The sequence below is a fragment of the Melozone crissalis genome, unplaced genomic scaffold, assembly GCF_028551555.1.
Source record: "Melozone crissalis strain CALT ecotype California unplaced genomic scaffold, PUWL_Pcris_2 ptg000016l_1, whole genome shotgun sequence".
Lineage (NCBI taxonomy): Eukaryota > Metazoa > Chordata > Aves > Passeriformes > Passerellidae > Melozone > Melozone crissalis.
This window is the reverse complement of record NW_026535794.1, coordinates 43,603,665-43,620,843: the sequence shown is the minus strand read 5'-3', so window position 1 is coordinate 43,620,843 and position 17,179 is coordinate 43,603,665.

The window sequence follows — 17,179 nt, the reverse complement described above, 5'->3', positions numbered from 1 at the left end:
CTTACTCTATGGAGTATGGGGAAATTTGAAAAATAACACTGCAGAGCTGGGACAGATCAAGACATCAGCATAATGCTCTCATCTTCTGATGCTGTCAAAGACAGGGACTTTTCCCCACGTCTCTGCAATAGGAATGTGTAATGGAATGAGGATGCTCTGCTATTATGCCTTGGTTGCATTGTCTTTTGAAGTGCAGGAAACCCTGCAACACCAAGAAAAATATTCAGGGATGGAGCATGAGAGCTTGTTGGCAAAGTTAGCTGGGAGTAAATGCCACAAGGCCCAGCTTAAGGTGGCACATACTGTGTGTTCCCAGCCTACCCTGAGCTGCTTAGAGCACCTCCAGGCTGTTGCTGTTCCCCAACAGCAGCTTATCTTGTAAGAGATGATATCTGATGGAGATATCTAAGAGACCCCTATCTGATGCAGAAAGCTGATGCCAGGTGTTCTGCTGGCTTTAAAACACTGAAGAAAAATGAAGACTCCATTTTTCTTAAGATTCCATTTCAGGTGCTCTCTGTCAAGAGTCATCTTGAAGGCTTCCTGTACACAGAACATTGCTCTTGAGCCTTTGAGCTGCTATGGGTTTTGGGTGGGAAAATGAAAAGCTGCATTACATACTCTCAGGAGATCATTGCAAGACAGGGTTTCTAGTGGAGTTAGTGGAGTCACAACTGGAGCTAGCAGGGTGTCTTACCCCTCTCTTCCCCCATTTTTCTGTTTAAAACCCATCTTCAACACATGGGTCACTGAATTTGCCTATAGATGTTCACAGTGCATGTGTAAGACATTACTATTCTCCTTCCATTTGTTTTTTCCATGGCATTCCATGAAATAACATGATGCCATTACCCTGGGATTTACTACTGCTCTGTTTTGCTCCTCATATCTTGCTGCTCCAGAGCGTAGGAAGCTAACCTCCTGCTCTATTGTCTCAATGCAATTTCCCTTATCACCTCCTGGGATATCTTCTTCGTAAGCCTTGGACTCTGCTTTAAATAACAATCTTCACACTGACTTTACGAAAAGCACACTGTACTCCCTGCTGTCAATGCAATGATAGATTGTGGAAATAAATGGATTATGAAAAAAATCACAAAAAAAGTTATTAACAGTGCCAGAAAATAACATTTGTATAGACTGTCAATTAACCATCTGGGAAGCCTGCATATAGAAAACATCTGCATTTATTTCTACAGTATCAGTATTTCATTCAACAGTACTGGGTTATTTCATTCCCTTGATGAAATGAGTGCACAGAGTGCCTATTAATGGAAATAAAATAAATGTACTGTGTGAGATAGGAAAGATTGTGTGGATGGAAACAAGCACTTTTGGGGGAAAGGAAAGCAGCATTTGTATCTGGGTTTTTTTTGCCTAAGAGAGAGTGTTTGTGCATAATTTATCTGATGCATTTGCAAGGAGCTGTCTACTCATCAGATACAAATCTCAGGCAGCTAAAAACACAGGCCAAATCTCACACAAGGGTAAGAGGATCTTTAAGTTCCAGTACCCAGTCAGCCACATCATGGCCACTGGGATGAAATGAACATCGTGTTCTGTAAAGTGGATTTTGTTACCCCTGATTCACTGCATAGTGATGAGGGAACAGTCATATATAAAAACCCTTTCTGCTCACTGCCCTAGATTCCAGCCTTTAACTAGGAAAGGTAGCTGAGCTGCAAAATTACCTCATGTATTTTGTCCAGTGGTGATTATGTACATACAGGTCACATGTAAGTTGCATAGAAGTGGACATACAGGTTACATAACAAAATGCATGTTTACCACATGCCTTTTCTGAGAAAAGCATGAAAACCAAGCCTTACTTCCATTCTTTGATTCAGCTCTGATCCTCTCTACCAAAAGCTGAAGGGGACACTAGAAGGGAAAACAGGCATTTTACAAGAGCATGGCACATGTTACATCTTGGCTGCAAATAAAAGGCTTTACTGTCTACAGCTCCTGCACAGGTCTGCAATGGCTGGACTTGATCTTAAAGGTCTTTTCCAACTTAAACAATTCTATGTAAATCCAGAGTACCTCCTATAACATTGTGAAGGATGCCATTTGTGAACACGGCCATAAATTCACTGGAAAACACTTGTCACTCTTGCAATATTTAAGAATTTCTAGGTCACAAAACTCCAATAAAAAAGTCATTTCCAATATTATCCTTTTTTTCCTCAAAAGCATGTGTATTTCCAGAGCTAAAGCACTCCTCAGCAGCTTTTAAGTTCAAAAATGGCCAGAATGAACAACAATCAGCAGCACACCCATGCTCTTTCAGCTAAAGGACAATTCTACCCTAAATATCATTTACTCAAGAGCACAATTGTCCCACTGAGTCACTTTTGTCAGGTAAACACAGCAAACAAAGACTATCCCATAGTGTAATGTGTCATGAATAAACATTGTCAACAGAGCAATTTTGACCAAAATGAAAAACAGAATTCCCAGGCACTAGAAAAATAATTTCCTAGGTAAATCATATAGTCTCTACTGTCAAGGAAGTCACTCTGAAATTACATTTCTTCCTCTTCAGCACAAAATTCTGATTCTACTGAAAATAATGGAAATGCTCTTATCAATTTTATGAGAGAAGGATTTTAACACAGTCTTTTTAAAGGAATAGTGCCAGGAATTTGTCAGGAATAGCATTCACCAAGTTTCAGCATTCCTCTGGAGCTTGCAGATGGGTGGGAAACATTTTACCCTCACTTTACCTGCAACCCTACTGGCTGTGAGTCAGAATTTCCATCTGGAGCAGCTGAGCCATTGATCTAAATTAGCAAATCACAAAATTCACCCCAGCATTAGGAGAGGGGTCTTACTTCCAGTGAAATGAGTTGCCTTCTAATTCCATACCAGATGGTGGGACAAGGTCAGACCTCTTATCACTTGTGTAACTGCTCCTGAATTAGTCCATCTTCTCAAACTCTCTGACCAATTTAAAGCATTAACCTTCCACCAGGCAAGAGGAGGGCTAGGGTGGGCAAACCAATTTCAGTATGTGTCACAGCAAGTTCCCCTGAGGGCTTTATCAGCTATTTGTTAATAGTTGAGGAAAAGGTTGATAAAAACAGCTGCACAGAAAGATTAAATATATTTCCCATGTTGACATTTATACTGACTCCAAGTTCACAAACACCTCATAAAGTATTAGTTGTAAGGCAGCATGTATCAAGGCTGTTTTTTAAAGCAATTGCACTTAATTTGTCAATCAGAACCTTCCATCAGAAATAAAGCAGGTAGAAGCAAATGAGAATTTATAGACAAATCCCTTGCCTCAAAATTTGCTTTTACAAACATTACACACAACTACCACAAGAAAGGTCACTGAAATAATGAAATTTGGATGAACAGGCTACAGACAGCAGCAGTAAACATTTCTGTTTGCCCTGGTAGCTTAACAGTGTAAACAGATTTTTTACTCAGTTTTTCTGTATGTAGGCAAGGCCCAACTTTTACTCTTTGTTTTGTATAAAAAAAGAAAGATAATTTTTTCTAAGATAAGTTTAGCTTACACAATAAGAAAGATAATCAAATGGCTAGTAATTAGGATAACTAAGAGGCAAATCATTAGATGTGAAAAATTTTTTTTCAAAAAATCCTCTGAAACACCCTTCATCACGACACTTCAAGGCCTACTAAAAGTTGCTCTGCATTCTATGTAACCTTAGTTAGTGAACCTCAATTAACCAATCATCCTTCTTAGCAAACAGTTTGAAGTCCCAAGATGCTGATTAATTCTATTGGAAATTCCCTCAGGCATTAAATCACTTGGTTATCTGAAATGGTTCTTTGCCATTCTCTGCATACAGGTAATCAAGCATATGATACAGTACAGATGTCAGCTTGTTATTTTACCTAGTAACTCCAGAAATGAGCACTAAATTGGAAGGAGTACTGTAGCACAGTTATCTAAAGTCATAGATAAAGTGAACAGGATTTCTATTTTCAAGACCTTGCAGCTCCTAATGATGGTTTTAAATTATTCCTTACTCTCCATGAGAAATGTCTGGCCTACAGAGTTACCATGTTAGCCTTGACACCATGGGCTAATTAGATGTTAAGCATAACAGCTCCAAAAGGAAAAAACTTTCTCCTAACATTAATTCTTAAGAGGATCATTTCAAGAATTTGTATGGCAAACCATTCCTGTGCAGGGTGCACAGAGGAAGCCCAAGAAGCACCAGCACTGCAGATAATTTCCATTCAGCAAGAGAGCCAAGCACTGTGGAAATCAGGACTCTGCCAAACCTGGACTGCAATGGCTATGTGTGTCTCTTTTAGAGAAACACCTGTGGAAAACAGCAACCTTCAGGGGCCAGGACCACTCCCTTGACTTAGCTGAGAAATTGAATCTTCCCTGTCCCAGGAGAGGCTGGTGTGAAGACACTTCCCTCCCTGCTCTTCTGAAAAGCAACTACCAATTCCTTCTCTTAGCTACTGCTCAGGCTTCTTTTTCTTTTTTTACCAGGATTATGTGATTTGTATACAATCACTGGTATAGAGAAAGATTTTAACCAGGGCACCTCCATGGATGCTAATTTAGCACAATTACACTTAATGAGAGTGAAACTGCTTAACTGGGGTATATTCATTTAGTGATACAGAAATGAAGTATCTCAAACTCTTAAATCAGTGTGAAATGCCAAACTTCCATTACAAACAGAGATCCCAGTCATAATGAGGAAATAAATACCCAAGACAAATTAAATGCTGTGAGTAATCTTCTTATTGCTGTAGTTTTACTTTGATGGCTACTTTATGTCATGGCAAGTCTTTTCAGAAGAATTTTTGTGTCTCTTTATCAGGATAACTGTTTAATTGAGTTGGCTTTCTACCAGTTCAGGGGATTCTACTGAATTAACGTTCAGATTTGTTTAGCTTTAGCTAATCAGATGCAGTTGTGCAGTTGTGATGTTCCTGCAGACCTTTCAGTAACCTTATGTGTTGAAAAATACAGGTTGGTGCAATTAAGAAGATCTGTTGCAGATGTTATACATTCCCTAGGGTACCAGATTGTTTTTCTTCCTTTTATATTTATATAATTATTACAAATCACTATTGGAAGAAATATGTGTTTTGTTTACAATAAATAATTATTTATCTATGGATGTTCAGATTAAGAACAAGAAAATATGAAACAAAGGAAAGACTACAATAAATAAGGAAAAAGTGGCTAAATCACTATTAAAATTGCCTAGCAGCTAGGATGGCTACTTTTTCCAGTGATACACCAGCAATCCAAATTACTCTAGAAATAAGGGCATAAACTCAATTTCCATTTAGCCCTGCAGGTTATGTGCCACAAAAACCAGTCAAAGAGATGTCTATTTGAGAGGGAGAGAAAAAAGTAAGAAGAATAAATTACCCTAGAAAGGAATTAATGAATATTTAATGATATCTTTACTTTCAGCAGCCCATGTGTAATTTCAAGACCTAAAACCAAGCTTGGCTATTCGTGCGAAGATTTTCAGGATGTGAAAGAACAGGATGGTCTTCATCTTTTTTGAAACACCTACACCCGCCTCAGAGTGCTCAGAGTGCTCAGGGCCATGGATCTTGTCCTAGAAGTGTGAGGAGAGAGAACTTCTACTGTTACAGCCAAAGATTAGGTGGCCATTGTGGAAGAGAACACTGATTGTGTCATTGTCCCCCATCTCCGTATCCACCCTCCCCATGGTCACTACAGCACCAGAAAAAAGGCATGGACACGAATCCTTTCCTGCCAACTTTTCTTCCCTACCTCAGCAATCCTCTGCTTTTGTGAAAGTATATTTCAGAAAACAAAAAGGATTGAGAGAAATGAGTAAACCATCTGGTTTGTGCAGAATTCTTTTCTTCCTTCGTGATAGGTTTCTTGGTTTCCTCTCTTTACCCACTAAACTCTTGCAGTGAGACTATGGAATTGCCTTCCAAAGCAAGAATATTTGGCATTTTTGGGAGTAAACATAGCCCAACTCTACATCACTCAGTAAGGCTTTTAAGGTACCACTGTCTTCATCAGATAACAGCCTGTTATTGTTGGTTACATCATAGAAATTTTTCAAAGCATGTCAAGGCTAGAAAGTAACCAGCTTTAGCTACAAAGACTTTTATTTTTTTGTTACTGTCTTCAGAGGATGAATAGGATTATTTTGTGCCCTAGGAGTTGTCTGTATGCTCTTTGTACCTTTCGTCTTTCTTCCCTTGTTTTGCCATGGCTTCTTTAGGACACATGTTGAGCCAGACTGCACCTGAGGAGAAATTTGTTCCTTGGCACATCAGCTCCGGGAGCTGTAAAAATGTAAGAGCACTGCTGGAAATATCTCACTTTCTGAAATACATATCAAACTGTATGCACTACTTGAGTAAAAAAGATTCCAGTCTTCCTCTTGTGGTGGGACATGGGGCAATGGTGTAAAACTGAAAGATTGGATATAAGAAAGGCATTTTTAATGATGAGGGTTGTGGGGCACTGAGAAATGTTTCTGAGGGAAGCTGTGGATGCCTTGTCACTGGAAACGCTCAATGCCATGTTGGATGGGCTCTGATCAACCTGGTTTGATTAAAGATCATGTCCTTGTCCATGGCAGTGTTGAACTAGGTGATCTTTAAATGTTTCTTTCAACAAGACATTCTGTGATTCTTGTCATTCAAATCATATTTCTGAATACTTCCAGTATGGAAATGCCCCAAGAAGCACAAGACCATGACTCTTCTAATACAAAATTATGTACATTTCCTGGTAAAATAGAAAGGCTATGTACAAAAGATCAGCACAGAATCTTAATATAAACTATATAGGATCTCCCGAATATTTTCTTTGCTGAGTTTCTGAACTCTCTGCCAAGCTGTTAATAATGTAAAGGATCTCAAATGATGAACACAGTTCATGTTGTTTGCAGAAAGAAAAGGTGATTTATTATTTACAAGAAGATCTATCAAATAAGATGTCAAATCTCAGGTGGTTTTGTCCATACTGACAGGCTGCTGAGTGTATATACATCAGTTTCATACTTCAGTTTGTCCTGATTCAATTTCATTCATAATTGACAACTGCATTTGCCTTTTTATATTTGCAATAAAATACTGTGCAAACAAAATTTGTGAGTATACATGCAGCAAATCTCATATCAACACTGACTGGCTGCCAGATTTGGAATCAATTCACTGATTAGTTTGAGAGTGATTAATGTCAGTGCTTAATTTAAATCCCTGATTTAAAAACATTTATGGAAAGAGAACTGACAGCCTAAATAGCACTTCAAGTGCTACAACTGTTCCTTCCAAGGATTCTGCTTTTGTGAAGTGTGGGGGTAAGTTTTTGCTCAGGTGCAACATGCCATAAGGTGATGATGTTCAGATGCCAAATTTTTCAGCCCTTCTTGCAATAAGAAATGATAACTGTTAACAGGTTTTCTGGGGAAAAACTGGAAGAAAATCCACTTTTTTCGAAAAACTGAAAGGAACCCTAAGCAATGGCTGAATAGGGTACTAGGGTTAAATATTTCATTATACTCACACTTGAAATTTCAGCCTGTTTTATGCACTCTACTTCCAGCTAGACATGACAAGTCAAACTGAATTTTGGATTTAGATAATAAAACAAGTCCATGTAGATAGTCCAACAGTTTCCTGGTGCAACTATTAATTCAGCTGGAAGCTTTTCTCAGCACTGTCATGTCAGACCTGGTGCTTTTCTTCTCTCAGTATTTCTGTCCTATGTGGATTGGAAACTCATAGTCCAGGTCCAGCCATGGCTTTCCCAGGTGTTTGCTGTGCAGTTCTCCAGGAGCAGTGCAGAAGGGATCCAATGTAATAAATGTACCAATGGCCAAATATCAGGCCTGACAGTGGAAAAGAAGGGTTCTTGACACTAGGCCTGGTTTTGAAAGACATTATAAAAAAAAAAGACATAACATCAAAAAATGCTCTCTTGGATAGACTATGAAGGAAAGAACCTTAGAAGATCAAATAAATTAAATTATTTCTTTTTATTAGGACACAGCTGCATGCTCCCTCTTGAACAGACTGAATATATGTTTGACTGAACACATCCTCTTGCATCTTTGAACTCATCCAGTTTTGGTTGTTTGCTATGAGATGCTGCCTTCTGATCCTTCTAAGACTCTTCCTTTCTCAAAGTCAAAATCACAGCAGCATTTCAGTAGCTAAAATAAATTACTGACCACTCTCATATCTTAATTTATGTACATATAGAATCATTGTTTAGTTGACATTTTCATCAGTTTAAATCTGCCTGGACATGGTGGAAGCAGACAGATTTCAATGGGAAACGAGAAGTGTGCCCAACTGTATTATGGATTTTTCCCCTCTCTAGCTCCTTTTGGAAAGATTCAATGGTTAAACCCAACATGTGTGTAACACTGTCTACCACGATCCAACATTTTCTGGTTTTCCCAGATATTTGGAAGGTGCACAGTTCAGAACTGGTGCTCTCCTTGGCAACTTCATTTTTGTGAACTACTTTTGCAGCTTATAGCAAATTCCCTTCTATTTCTTATGAGTATCTGCAACATGAATAACAGTACAAATTTGTTGTGCTGCTCTGCTTATACCTGTCTAGGTAAGAAAATAAAACTGCCTCTTTGTCCTATTCACTACTTCAGGCTGCCAATAAATGTGAAAACTCACACTAACCACTCACATGATTAGAAGAGATTTTCATTGCTTTATAGCACTCAAGCAACACAGAACTGACCTAAAGTGCTCAACATTTACGTGGATTGTATTCAAATTAAAAATTGATGGGATAAACCCTCCAGACCTCATCATTAGCTCTTCCAAAGTAGCACAACTTTATTTTGGAGTGAATTGAACCCTATGGACTTGGTATGTAGAACCAAGGGAAAATGGATTCTGGCCCTTTATTGCCTTCTGCCAATGGAAAAAAAAATTCTATTCATACTTGACTAGCAGGCACACACAATAGTGCAATTTTGTTAGACTTACTCGCTGTTCTTCAGGAACACAAAAAGCACAGGTTCTTTTTCCTAAAAAAAAAAAAAAAAGAGAGAAATTACTTTGCAAAAACTTTTTCTTCATCTTTTGAAAGAAGCTCATGGCAATCTATCTTCATTTACACTGTAAGGGATTTGGCTTGGGTCCTGGAATAGACTCTGGTTCCTTTTAAAACAGGGAAATAGCTTCTAAATACATTGAGCTGCTTTTTAGAATTTATGAAGTAGAACACAAATCTAAGAGCTGGCAACATTTAGTGGTAATGAGGCAATTCTTACATGACAGAGTTCATTACAGGATCAGCTCATGTTATTTTCCAGCAGCTGGAAAACAGAATCTTTCACAGGCTGGGAATGAAAAATCTCACTATAAAATTACCTTGTGTATACCCTAATACACAATTAGTATAAGAAGGAAGCATAGCAGAATTCATCCTGCTGCTTCTATTGCAATGGACTTTTTACTGAAGGAAGAATGGGTGTTTTACTGAAGGAAGAAGTGATGTTTTCCTTGTCCAGTGCTGTTGTGCCAGCTGACCAGCAGCACATGGTGGAGAGTGGGTCTTGGCTGTGCTTTGCTCCTCTGCAAATGTTTTGAAACAACCAACATTGCTAAGGAGGGTGTCTGGCTCTTAGTGCAAAGAAGAGGAATTTCCTTCCCCAAGCACTTTCTTAATAACCTGTCATAACTCTCCAAGTGCTCTTTCCTACTGTATTTCTGCCATCAGGTGGGTCCACAGCAGAAGTATGGCCCAAGAGGAGCTTGAAGTCTCTTCCCAGTCTCAGAGCTGGAGTGGGTTTGCCAGCACTGAGCCATGTAGATGCAATTCCTACTCATCAGTTCAGCCTTACTCTTTCACCACTCAGATTTTGACAAGGATGAGATGCAATCATGTTGTTTTTCAAAGTGACTGCATTGGCCAGCCAGTGGATGCTACTACAGGAGAAAATCCAGCTGCTTAGTGCCTCCTTCGTTTTTTACTTTTTTTTTTTTTCTTTCTTTCTTTTTTTCTTTTTTTTTTTTTCTGGTGGTCTGCAATGTGCTGAGAGATTCTCTAAATGACCCAGGACTGCAAACACAACCACCCCAAAATGGGAAATATTTTCCCTTTAAGTTGCAGTCTGCTGCTGTTCAAAGTATTTTGAAAAGATGCTAAGACAACTATTTCACTTCATTTGCTATCCCCAAGTGTATCCAAGTTTAAAAGATGCTTAAATCAGTTGAAAACAATAGGACAACAATACATTCCACTCATTCTTTTTAAAGGCTGCAGGAGCCCAGAGAACAGCTAGAACTCAGGCTCTCAAGAGGAACCCAGTCATCCCAAGTCAGCTGCAGTTCCTCACCAGTTACTGAGCTGGCTCCCATACTCAGTACTGGTGCAGAAGTGGGTGGTGGAGACCAAGGACAAAAACTGCTTCCCCAGCACTCAGTTCCCCAGCTGGCTGAGGCAGCTGGCTGTCATCACTATTTCCCTCCTCCCCAGGCAGGCATCATGCAAGGCTCAAACATGCCTTAGGAGTGAGGCCACAGAAAACAGCTAGGGAATCAGGACGGGTTGGGGAAAGGACAAAGATGGACTGAAACCTATGAGGATTTTTAAAAGGAGGGCATCTATAAGAAGCTTCTTTTCTTGCAGAGGCTTGCAAACCTTACACTAGTAGCCTGACTGAAGTCAACAGATAGGCAAGCTGGGCACAAGCAGCAGTGTGAGTCAATGCCAGCAGTTATCACCATAATTCTTTGTCTCGGAAAAAAATGAATTATAGAGAACTACACAAGTTAGGTAACAAGCAATATTTTTTAAAAATGCGTGGACTGCAGTTGCAAAAGTCAAGGAAGCTTGAAAACTCTTGATTGGAGTGGTGAGAAATCACAAAGTGCAATGTTAGACTGCTAAACCAAGACAATTTTTTGCTTCAGACAGAAGATGCAAAAACAGAAACCAAAACCAACAACAACAACAAACCACTAAAAAAAGGCTGGCAGAAAAAGAACCAGGTATCTCAGCTGCAAAGAAGGCCAAACTGTGAGCTAGAAACAGATTGCCAAAGAAGATACCCAAGCAAGTCAGCCAAGTATTTATTTTGATTCATACCCATGCTTGGCCCAAAGCCCCAAACACTTTTAAAATATACTACTTGAACAGTAAGAGTATGAGTGAAATTGCAACTTCAGCTTCAGATTAATTTTATAGCAACTTAAAGTTATTGTTGACCTTTAAAGAGCAACTACTAATGGTTTGAATTTCTGACACAAGTGAATAAGCTCTGAATGAGACATGAGAGAGAGACAGAAATAAAACATACTCAAATAAACCAATACTAGCAGCTGTCCTGGTAAGAGTTGTTTGCTATTGAGACAAAGAGGCTGCAGTTCTTGCCTACAGCTCATCCAGGATGTATAGGTTTGCAGCAAGTTTCTGGCTGAATTTTTGCCTCTCTCCACAAGAATCCAAACTAGCTGGCAGTAGCAATTTCTGTCCTGAAATCCAATCTATAGCTCTTAGAGACTGTCATGTTGTCATGGCTCAGTGAGACCCAAAAAGAATTTCACTGTTGTTTGCAAACAGATTGATATGGATGAAAGTCAGGGTATGTTCTTCTGTGCTTGAGAAGATATAATTTAACACTCTTGGACCCAATTTTACCCTAATTATAGGCAACACAGAACTTTGCAGTGAAGTCAGTGGGCAGAAATCAGACCTCTTACTGTAGCCTGACAGACAAATAACAATCTGCTGCATAGCAGAATGTGATTTACCCTGTATGCTAAAAAATGAGTTTAAATAGCTCTATAATATTAGAGATTCTTCAGAAATGGAGGACCAGTGGATTAAGATGCAAAAATGACAATGCACTCATTTGAAAAGAGCCAAGATGGTTTGGTGAACACCCTCCTACTCCTGGATACATTAGTGATGCATTTCTTGAAGCAGTGAACAGACAACAGCACTAAGGAATAAAACCTGAAATGGGGAAAAGGAAGAAGGAGAAGGCAGTTCTCCAAAGATTAATCTGCTATTATATTTTTAAGACCCCTTTGTTATCACCAGCTTAATTATAACGAGATTTGCCTTGCTTTTTCTTACTCTCTTGCTGCAGCCAGAACTGGCAGTGACACTGCTATCCTTGAAGTAAGTGCTGATAAAAGGAAAATCCACAGGGAAGCCTGGTGTGTGGCTTTCCAGGCTCTTTGCGTGCAAGGAGTGAAGCTGTGGTTAATTACCTGCCTCCAGCTACTCCTTAAAAGCTGAAGAGCTTCTCTTTGTATGGCTACAGTAGCCATGGCAGCTGCTCATTTATTAGCTGCAACATACATTACAGCAGGCTGGGTAACAAGACTGTGTGCAAGGTGAAGATGTCAAATTTCTATTTTTAAAAAAAAGAGGCCAATAATCTGTTTACTGAGAGCAGGTAATGGAGGTGCCAATCAAAACCTGAAACTGTCACGCATTTCACCATCAGGGAAGAATGACTAACAACTGAATATTGCACTGAAGTACATAATTATGTTCTGATCTAACTACCCCTGGCATCTGATAATAGATCCTTCACTAAAGATGGCCCTGAGTCCAACATTTTAATCTCAAATTCGAAAAAAATCTTTGACAATATCAGTTGTATTCAGACCAGGATTTGGAGCTAAACAATCTGACTGCAGCAAGAGAGAGACTCTAGAGGCAAATTTCCCTGATATTTTACAGTTTCAGTGGGGAAGGGTAAGAGTGGAGAAGAAAGGGCACTGTTTGATAGCACAGTATAAACATTAGTGCTTCTGTCTCTGCCAGAAAGTTGTCACGGAAAGAATAAGGTGCAAATAAGGGTTTTAATACTGTATGTCCACATGAGAAGATCATGAAGAGCAGAGATTCTGTTCTCAGTCCTTCATCCTGTGGACAAACCCAGTATCACTGTGGTTGCTCTCACACAGAGAGGCAGTATTATTGGCCTGGAGGACAATAACTCAGTTATGGGACTGACAACTATTTCACGGTCCTCTCACCCAACATTCCTATAACTAACACCACTGACCAGCCAGATATTCCCAGCCTTGCATCAGCTCCCCAGAGGTTGCCATTTCAATTCTCCTGTCAGCTGTGTGCCAGGCAAGCATAAAACCTGACTTTTCTCAGTAGGCTTTCTCCTAAGTGTACCTGTTCCCAAAGAGCTCACTCTCACATCATCATCATCTTCCTTGCAAGGGAGGAATTGCTTTTAATTTCATCCAGATTTCACAGCAACTAGCACCTGCTAGCTGGTTTTTTTCCTGGGACATTTAATATTCAACCCCAGTTCTGTGCTATCTTTTGCCTCTACAATTCCAGCAAATGAGGACATGCATTTGCAACATGATACTCAGCCCTTTGTCAGCAGATGCTTTGAACAGTCTCCTCTATGTCTTGGTAAAATTATTTCCTACTGAGGCAGGAACAAGTGGGGCATGGGAAACCAAAGCCCTGGAAATGGTGAGTTATAATTGCTTTGGGAAGGCATCCGCTTTCCATAAATCCTGCCTATCTAAAACATGCTTTCAAAATGTGCTGGCCACTCTGCTAGACCCTCCCAAATTCTCATCAGCACACAAAATAAACACATGAAACACACAAACCTCTCAGCTTCCAGCAGAGGCCTGCTTCCTTGGAAACACTCGGCATTTCTGTGGGGTCACAGCCGAGACCAAGTCTGGATCTGGCAGAGAGCAGCTCATTTAGCACAGAGCTGGTACCTTCATTGCAGAACATGTCATATCTCTTCCCAAGAGCCCAGTTTGGGATTTGTAACCTGGATTTCAAAGGAAGACTAAATAGTCACTGAATAAAATAAAATAAAATAAAATAAAATAAAATACAAAAATAAAAGTAAAATAGAAAAATTTAAAAATTAAAATACTTTCATTAAATATATAAGGTGTTTGGCATTGGAGCTTAGGTTAACTAAACTCAGATATATGACAATAAAAAGCATGAAGTGTTTGGCACTGGAGCTGACTTAGTCCAGTAAAAGACGACCATTAAGGTAACTTGTGGCTAATACAGAAGAGCCATTTCTGAGTCTCAGGCAGAGGAATCACATGTAGGAAAGGGGAAATTTACACAGTTTAGTTCCTGAGATTAAAGAGTTGCCCAGATTTCACTGGAAGCTCAAAACAGCAGCATTTACCTCAGTAAATCTCCACAGTTCTGCAGAAGAAAAAGAGCAAAGCATTCTTCTTGCTCCACTCTCCCTGCAAGGGGGTGGTTATAAGAACTATCCACAGCTTGCAGGTATGTTTAAGGCTTAGATTTTTAAGGTATGTAATAGAACTCACCTCTACAATTTCCATTTTCTCTTTTAAATTCCCAAAGTTTAAAGTTAACTGCAGACACAGAAGAAAACTGCACTAGTATAGCCTAGTAGAACCATGTGTGCTAGAGCAATTTAACTTGCTGTGTGGCAGAAATACTGAACTTGGTCTGAATGAAACATTAATAGAAGATTGTGTATGAAAGTACACACATGACTGGATGCTTCTGAGTACATGGTGTAGGAGTGCAAGGGACTGACATCTACAACACAATGCGCTAGTGACTGAAATCAACTTTGTTTAAAATAAATACCATTTTCCCCTTCCATATGGTCTCTTGCTGAGTTTTGTGAAATTAATTTTATACATGCTGCTTTGGTAGAAGGATCCAGGAGCAAGTGATTCTCATTCCAAAACAATTAGCACATGACTAGGGAACAAATCTGTCAGTACATCAGTCTGGAGACTAAACTTGAGGCAGTTCTCCTACCTTAGGTACTTTTAAAGAAAGTATTCTATAAACCATTTCTCTCACTCATTTAAGTCCCTGGGATCACTGCCATATTGCATGCAGTGCAGTCTTGCTAAATCAGCAGGACAGATTGTCACAAGATGTGATAGCACAGAATGGTGCTGCAGAATGCTTTAAATTGTACAGACATACTAATCAGGGGTGATATGCACAGATCTTGAATCCCTTTGCAAATTAGTAATTAAAAAAGCACCATTCCTAGAAAGTCAACTGACATATTAATGAACCATTTGAAAGCAAAAAATTACCCAAAATGCTGGCATAGAGAATCAAACCTTTTTCAGTAAAATATACAAATTTGAGTATTTCAGAAGCTTTGTTCTTATTCCAAGATGCTTTAGATTGAAGATTCACACAACATAAATATTTCCATAAGCCCTGGTCTGAGTAAATAGGGATAAATTCTTTGTACTGGGGCAAGAGCATTGGAGATCCATAGGACACACCACTGAGCCCAGGAAGTTTCCAGGCAATTTCCAGTCCTCATCTATGATTTAAAGGAGATTTCTGATATGACAATGCTCTTTGCTTTTCTGTTTCTAAGCTCAGCTCTGCAGTAGCAGCAGAGTTCTGACATTTTCAAGAAATGATGAAAGACATTGCATTTGCATAGATAGCCAAGAATGTTTGCTTTAGAAGGGAAACAGATTTGGGAGACAGGAAAAAATATGACAATGTATTTGGCAACTTATATAATTTCTGTTAACTTCAGCATGACCAACACCTAAAACTGTTTATTTTACTTCTTTTATATTTCTGAATAAATGCGGACCAAAGATGCCACAGTGAAATTATAAGTTTTATTTCCTATTTGGTTTTGATTTGGAGGAGAACCTAAACAGTATATGATCTTGGAAGAAGAGGAGTTGAAAGGGGTGAGCATATACACAATTTGCTCTTTTTTTCCATTTTATTGCTCTGAAGCCATAAACGCACCTCCTCCATTTGTTGTGGTCAGTTTAGCCAAACTTCAAATAAAGATCACGAAAATGTGCTGTTATATCTCTCTCAGCACCTGTGCCCACACATGCTGTACACCTGGCAGTGTGTGGAGGCTGTCACCCTGACACAGGTGGCTGAAAGAGTGCCTTGAAGCGTGACTCTGGCCCATCACAACCGTGTGCACAGGCAAGAAATCTGCCTCAGCTCTGAGACAGCAGCTGTGGCTCAGCTCGGAGCAAAGTCTGCCTGCGGCAGCTACAAAGAGCCCTGGCTATGAAAAAGCCCTGCCCTCTTTTGGAAACAGAACTTGCCTCCTATGATCAAAGGCTGGAGTGCACAGCTAAGGTGCAGAGGCTGACAGATGCAACTGAGAAAACCTTTCTGCTCTAAATCCATGTATGTTTTCCATTAGAGAGAGCAACACCTATGTAACTGTTTTGCAGGAAAGCCCATGGAGATATACTGATTACCCTTTTAGTGACTTATAACACAAGCAACAACCAACTTAGCCAGACTTTTAGCAGCCACTCAGTTATCTCCTTACACAGCTTTCTCCAGCCACTTTATGCCCTAAAATGAGGGAATGAAGTTTTAGGTGATTAGGAAGGATCATACCAGGGTACCATTAGTATACTATCTGTCTCAAAGTCAAAAAGGAAGCACAATAGTCACCACTCCACATTCTCTTCCCTACCCACTATGACAGTGGCGTTTACATTGCTGCAGCACAAAACCAACCTGCCAAGCTTCTAGCAGAGCAGAAAACTGAGTTATGTGCCTTCTCTTCCAAACTCCCCTGGCACTTGATGCCTGCCCTACCTGCCCTCCAGGTAAAGGTCTTGTTAATGGAAGTTATGTCCAGATCATGGGATTCCAAAGAGAAAAAATGGCATGACAGTTATGACCCTAGAAGGAACTGTGCCTAGGCACCAGTCTAATACCAAATGGTTCCCCATTTCTCACTCTCCTCACCCTGGTCCTAGTCCTAATCTAGCCCTAGGCCTGGGCTAAGATTTCTGCCCTGGGACAGGCTAATTCTCCAGGTATCCATTACTGATGTGTGAGTCCTGCTGGCAAGAAACCCTCACTAGGACAACCCAAACCATTTTGAAGACGGCACGATTAAGTGACCTCACACTTGGCTGGTGGCAATCTTGCATTAAGGAAAGTTTTGAATATACAGGCACTGGTCTGTGAGACCCAAACACCACGTCTTTAGTAATGCATCATACGCAGCAAAGAAAGAACACAGCAAAGGGAAAAGGCAAAGGAAAGAATGAACAAACTCTGCCCTGGGCTTCTCCTCGCTCTCAAGCACTTTCAGATTAAACTGTGAGAAAGGCAATGATTTTGTTTGCTATAAAAAGCCTTTTTCCTCATATTTCAGATATACCACGCATTGCCAGGACAGACCTAGAAGTGAAGCCACCTGAAAAAGCCAACAGG